This window comes from Pelophylax lessonae (assembly GCF_965119305.1).
Source record: "Pelophylax lessonae genome assembly, chromosome: 5".
In the NCBI taxonomy this organism is placed as follows: Eukaryota; Metazoa; Chordata; class Amphibia; order Anura; family Ranidae; genus Pelophylax; species Pelophylax lessonae.
This window is the reverse complement of record NC_138772.1, coordinates 163,395,950-163,402,818: the sequence shown is the minus strand read 5'-3', so window position 1 is coordinate 163,402,818 and position 6,869 is coordinate 163,395,950. Positions and strand designations below refer to the sequence as shown.

Below are 6,869 nucleotides of genomic sequence, written 5' to 3'. Positions count from 1 at the left end.
TTACAGTTAGATGCATGGCTCTCTAGATACACCCCCTATAGCTGGTGGTATTATGCATTGTACTGGGATTTGTAGTCCTCTATACAGTGGTGGAACTACCAGATTTCTTGCACTGGGTCTCTGAGGTTTCTACTTACACCTCTGGTTACATACACAAATTGTCGGCAAAATCTCAGCATTTAAACAAGGAAAATAAAATATTCAAATTTGTGCTACACCAATGAGATATTAGGGTTAATCACTCCCTAATTTCTACCTTCCTGAACTCCATATTTTAGATCTCATGGTTACCACTCACCTCTCTGGCTCTGCACACCACAGTGATTGTAAAATGGCTACCAGCAATTAAAGAAAAAAAAAAAAAGGACACACAGCAGGGAGCAAACAAGAAAATTCAGCCACAATGACCCCTGTGGTGGGATGACTATTGCACAACATAACTGAAACATAACTTGCAACAGACTTGCAGAATGTTTGCAGATCTGGAGTCATGCAATACAGACTTGCTGCAATTGTGCAACAAGCGTGTGAAGCCTGGCAAGTCTAGCAATTGGTTAAGTGTGTCCCTAGGGATTGCTTTCTAATTGAGTGGGGGATGGACTCAGAGATCTGTGTTCCTAAATAGCAGGAACACATGATCCCTATGTCCATCATTGACGGAACGGCAGTCTGCCTTGTTTACATAGGCAAACTGCCATCCTGTCTTTCTGGGGAGCGATCGTTGGTGGCCCACTGATTGGCTCCCCCTCTGGCCAATCAGCAAGCACACACTGGCTATTGCACAAAACGATGTACAGGTACATAGTTTCACGCAATAGAGCTGGCTTGCCGCAGTACATGTACTGCTGGCGGTCGGCAAGTTGTTAAATTATAAATGCACTTTCTAGGCAGATCCTTTGGCTGTCATTGTGCTATTTTTTACCTTGACCAGTGTATGCCTTCCTCCACAGCCTTCAACCTCCAAATATTCTTCTACATACACCAAAGATGTACCTGCCATTCACAAATAGAGGGATCTCCTGGGAGACAGGTGATAGGAAGATGTTGTGGATAAGGTACAAGACTCTGGCCTGGCCGCATCTTGAGTATGCCGTCCATTTCTGGGCACAGGTCCTCAGGAAGGATGTGCTGGAACTTAAGAGATCCCGGAAAAGGGCAACAAAGCTAATAAGTGGACTAGAGGACCTCAGCTATGGGCAAAGTCTACAAGCATTGAACTTACTCTCTCTGGAAAGGAGACACTTGAGAGGGGATATGATAATAATGTATAAATACTGTACTGGGGACCTTAGCATAGAGAAAAAACTTTTCAGTGAAAGGGAATTTAAAAAGATAATTGGCCATTCCCTAAAGCTGGAAGAGAAGCGGTTTAACCTTAAACTGCACAGAGGGTTCTTTACTGTCAGAGCGGTAAGGCTGTGGAATTCTCTTCCACAAGCAGTGGTATCAACAGGGAGCATCGATAGTTTCAAAAAACTATTAGATGGGCACCTTAACAACCACAACATACAGGGGTATACAATGCACTATTGACAAAAACACATACACACACACATCATAGGTTTGCTTTGGATCGGAACAATGCCGATAGAGTTATATCCGTCCCTGGCCTAATTTTTAAGAGTAATGCATGTGTGCACACAGAGAAATGCTGACACTGACACAGTCAGGGTGAAACAGTTCTGCTTTATTACTTCCGCCTTTTAAGCTTATAAAGCCCATACAGAACATCTCCAGGAAATGTCCTGTAGGCATGGCATTAAATTAGACAGTCAAATTATAATCTTATTTGATTGGATGTATCTATGCACATATAACTTTCTTCCAGGATATGACCATCTTCTGTCCTAGGTGTGTCCCTCACTGGAGGCGCCATCTTGGAAATCATCTGTTCTTCTTGTTTTCTTATTGCTTTGATTTTATAGGAGAAAAGTGATCTGGCAATTATGTTTAAGCAAGGAAAGTATTTCATATAAGTAAAAAGCATAAAAGCATATTAGCATATTAGCATAACAGCACTATAGCATAAAATACCATAAATGGGTATAAATGGTTTATAAGCTTGTATATAATACTGTAGAAATAGGCATTTTACTAAACCATCAATTACATCCATTACAGATTCCCCCCTTAAAATGTCTATTTCATCCTGTCCCTATCGATCCTAGCTCATCTGTCCTCATGCGCCTTGGAACTCTTTTGTGCCGCACTTTAGACGAGTCATTGCTAATCAATCACCCCCCTTGGCACGGTCTTCGCGCATGGGAAGTCAGATGCTCTCCCTATGGCCCTACAGGTCGCTGGCAGAGGTAGGGAATGTCTGCAATGGTGTATATGGTTTTCCATAATCTTCTTCCTCAAGTTCTATGTCTTGGCTCATGAATGTGGGTGTAGTTTGGTCTATTGCTTTCTCCATGAACTTCCTCAAGCAGGGGAGTACACAGCAAACCACTAAAGCAAGGAGGATTAGAATGATCAACACAGTCACTCCTATCTGCCCCAAGACTTTCTGCCACACACTCATCCAATTAAAATATTGATCCCATGGGTCTGTGACACCTGAATTTTTTTCAGTTCAACTGATAGGTTCTCTAACTTCTTAAGAGCTAATGTGATCTTACCATTCGGTCCAGTGTTGTTCGGGATATAGGTACAACAGGTGCTGGTCTTATCTATCATGGTACAGACTCCTCCTTTTTCTGCTAACATCATATCCAGAGCCATCCGGTTCTGGAAGGTCATTTGGGATGTGGTTTCTAATTGTTCAGCTATCCCTTGGAATGCATCCTTGGTGTAGTTAACAAACCTTTGTTGGTTATAATATATATAGTTTATCCAATCTACATTCTTGTTGACAGTTATTATGGGGATTAGGGATTCAAGATCGGCCTTGACCTGGTCTCGAGCCTTGTATTCGTCAGGGACCCCCCTTGGAACTCCAATGGCATCTATATATATATATATATGAGGATCAAAACTTCCAAGGAGAGCTTCCCGTTTCATCCTTTTACCTGGGGTCAGACCGATATGTGCCTCATGAGCACTTTCTGTCAAGATGTGCAAAGGCATGATAGCCTTTGCAAGGGCACACTCTCCTCTCCACTCTTCCTATAGTCTGGTTCTTACATGCATATCTCCACACACCCAGTACACATCCCCTAGGGATTGGGTCTGGTTTTGCACCAAGTTAGTTGGAACATGACTGTAAGAGGCACAGTAACCTCTTGGGAAGGTCCCCAATTTTCTACCCTTCCCTGTGTAGCGGACATAACAGGTGTAATTCCCAGGATATATTGTGATAACTTCTTTAGGCTTTGGGTCCCTGGTATTGTTAGGGTATTCTGCCTTCCATTTTTCACACGTTGAATAATCAGTGGAAATGTTAGTAAAGAGGCTTAGGAAACACTCCTCTGTTTCTTCAGGTATGTTCAATGGGACTGTACCTAAGTGTGGTCTAGCACTGCCACAGACATAACAATTGGTTCTATTATGCTTACCAGCACTGTACCTCATCCACTCTAGCCAGAGATTGGCTTCTGTGAAACGGTTTCAGCTGCCATTGTATCCTCAAAGGTAGGATCTGCCATCTCACCCCTATCAGAGGGACTAAGATTCTGCATATTTAGAACAAGTGTCATGCTAGGCCCTGGTTTATGTAAGGTGAGACGGTCAACAAGGGCTCTCCTTGGCTATCCTTACTATCATAAGCTGGTTGGGGTTGGTATCCCCAGGGTGTCCCTGTGTTCCAAGCTGCTGCTCCCCAATAGGCACAATTCTTTCCCCATGACCCCTTGGTGACACAAATATACCCTTCCCCATGTCCTGTCTTATACCATTCTGATCTGCTATTGAGTTTGGGTATTTTACATGCATGAAAATCAAACGTGGAGACATGGGTATCAGAAGAATTATACCAGAAAGTGATCTTTCCATTATTTTCAGTAATGGCTGCTTGTTGCCCTTAGTCGTTCCCAGCAAGAAAAGGATATTTAGAATCATGCTTCGTCCTCGTCCGCCCCCTTAGGCACAGGGGCTTTCTTACAATGGGAGGCGTGTATCCAGGTGTTCTTTCCAGCCACCTTCACTGATGTGGCAGTTACTAGGAGGACTTGGAAGGGACCATCGAATCTGGGCTCAAGGGAGTGTTTTCATACAAATTTCTTTATATAGACCCAGTCGCTGGGAACCAGCTTGTGTGTTCCTGTATCTAGTTCAAGATCTGGAATGGAAGAAAACACTCTCACACGGATGCGGGTTAATTCACGAGACAATGCAATCACATAATCAGCCAATACGTCAGATTGAAGTTGTAACTGTTGCGGATAATAACATCCTAGTCTAGGGGCTGACCCAAACAGTATCTCATAGGGTGATAATCCATGGCTCCCTCTGGGAGTGTATCTGACACTAAACAAAGCAATAGGTAAACTGTCTGGCCAACTCATTCCTGTCTCCTGGGACATTTTTAACATCCTAGACTTTATTGTACCATTCAGTCTCTCTACCTTTCCACTACTTTGTGGATGGTATGGGGTGTGAAAAGCTAGTGTGACCCCCAAGGCTGTCCATATTTCTTTGGTTACTGAGGCCGTAAAAGCCGGCCCTTGCTCACTCTCTATAACCTCTGCGACGCCATACCTGCACACTACTTCTGTTAGAAGCTTTTTAGCTGTGGTCTTTGCTGTCATGTTGGTAACAGGGAAAGCTTCTGGCCAGGAAGAGTACATATCTATGATCACCAAAGCGTACTCATATCGGCCACTCTTTGGCATCTGGATGTGGTCAATCTGTATTCTCTGGAAAGGATACTGGGCTTTTGCTAGGTGTTTTCTGGGCACTTTCTCCGGTCTTCCAGGGTTGCACTTATCACAAATAGTACATGATTTGCAAAAATTGTTGGTGAGTGGGGTGATCCCTGGGGCCAAATAGTATTTGTTGATCAGGGCGTTCATCAAAGTTTTTGATAGGTGAGAGGCACCATGAGCCCACTCTACTACTCTGGGAACATAGATCGTGGCAAACATGGTCTCTTGTCCACTTCCATGAGTCCATTCTTCAATGTGGCTCCTTTCTTTATCCACATCTCCTTTTCTTCTTTACTTGCTGCTTTCTGTTGTTCTTTGAGAAATGTCCAGTCTACAGATGGGCTTTGCAGGACCATGGTGGTTTGTACAGCTTCAGTATCTTGTATGTTCTGTGGTGCTGATGCTGTTCCATCCGAAGCAGGCATGTCTGCTCTGTTGTTAACTTCTCGCACTTCGTATGCGGCCTGCTTTGCGGCGGTGTCCGCCAGGTGGTTGCCTCGTGCTTCCGGAGAATTCAGTCTACCATGTGCCTTTACCTTGAGTATAGCCACTTGGGCAGGAAGAAGTAGAGCATCCATCAAGTCTTTGATTGCTTCACCATGCTACACAGGTGTACCTTTAGCCGTTAGAAACCCTCTGGTCCTCCAAAGGATCCTATAATCACAGGCAACGCCAAGGGCATATCTTGAGTCCGTGTAGATGTTGACTCTCTTTCCTTCTGTTAATTGGCATGCCGTAATAAGGTCTCGGAGCTCTGCTTCTTGTGCAGACTTTGAAGGAGGTAGGGCCGAGGCGTGGAGGATTGTATCCTCAGTGGTGACAGCATATCCAGTGTGATATCTTCCTGCTTGGTCTGCATATCTTGATCCATCTACATAGATAGTTAGGTCAGGATTGTCCAAAGGCACTTCACTTACAGTCCGTAGATGTGCAGTTTCCATTGAAAGTCTGAGATGTCTTACTGTCGCAGGTGTTTTGGCTGTACTTGATTCAGTATGGCTGCTATATCATGAGGGGCCAGAAGGATGAGATGATGTCCCAACACGAGGTCAGCAGTCTTATCCAGGGGAGCCTGGGCTGCGAAGACGGCTCTAAAGCAAGAGGGTCCCCCCCTAGCCACTGGATCCAGTTGGCAGGAATAATAGCCGATGGGCCTTACCTCGTTGCCATGGGTTTGAGCCAACTCTCCTGTGGCATGTCTCTCTCTCTCTCTGAGACAAACAGCTTGAAAGGCTTCTCATAGTCTGGGAGGCCGAGGGCGGGGACCGTAGATAGAATTTCCTTCAGAAGTTCAAAGTTCAGAGGGCCTCTGAAGGTAGCACGAAAGGGTTGGTCTTCAGGGTTCAGGGCATCGTACAGAGGTCAAGTGTTGGGCACAGAGTTGAATGGGTTCCCCTGGTTGTCTTGTCCTTGCTGTCATGTGCCTCCTTGTGGGTCACTGTCAGACTGCCTGTTGGTAATCCTCCGAGGGCTTCGACACTCCCTTTTGAAGTGTCCGGGCTTACCGCAATTATAACAGACTCGTGGATTTTGTGGCAGGTGTGGTGTGTCAGAGGTCACCATGAGAGGGGTCATCTTTTTGTTTCCCTATGAGAATGCTATGCCTTTTGCTACTAACAGTAAAATATCGAGGGACAGCACTCTATACTCTGGGCGAGACAGAAGCAGACCATATAACACACAAAACAGGCGGCAGATATAACTTGTGCAGGTTCTTTACAAATGGAGCTTGGGCAAGCTATGTTACCTGCTTTTGATGACCGCAAGCAGCCGATACAGATACAGAGATAAACCAATCACAGAGAGAGCATACGGATAAGATATTAAATATGTTTTACCGTATTTCAGAGGTGATCAGTCTCCCCCTCTCTGCGAATTGATTCCTCCCAGCCTCCTCTTCATCGGCTTTCTCTCTTGGTCGAAAGACCCAAGCTCCCCGTACGGGCCACCAGTTGCTTCGGATCGGAACAATGCCGATAGAGTTATATCTGTCCCTGGCCTAATTTTTAAGAGTAATGCATGTGTGCACACAGAGAAATGCTGACACTGACACAGTCAGGGTGA

General features: G+C 44.9%; 1 pseudogene across 1 annotated transcript; it reads right to left on the bottom strand.

Moving 5' to 3' along the window:
• Window positions 1–2,690: 2,690 nt before the first annotated feature.
• LOC309557260 lies at window positions 2,691–4,989 on the bottom strand (annotated as a pseudogene). The gene has a single exon. The product of its transcript is annotated as an uncharacterized misc_RNA (transcript).
• Between the last annotated feature and the right edge of the window lie 1,880 nt (window positions 4,990–6,869).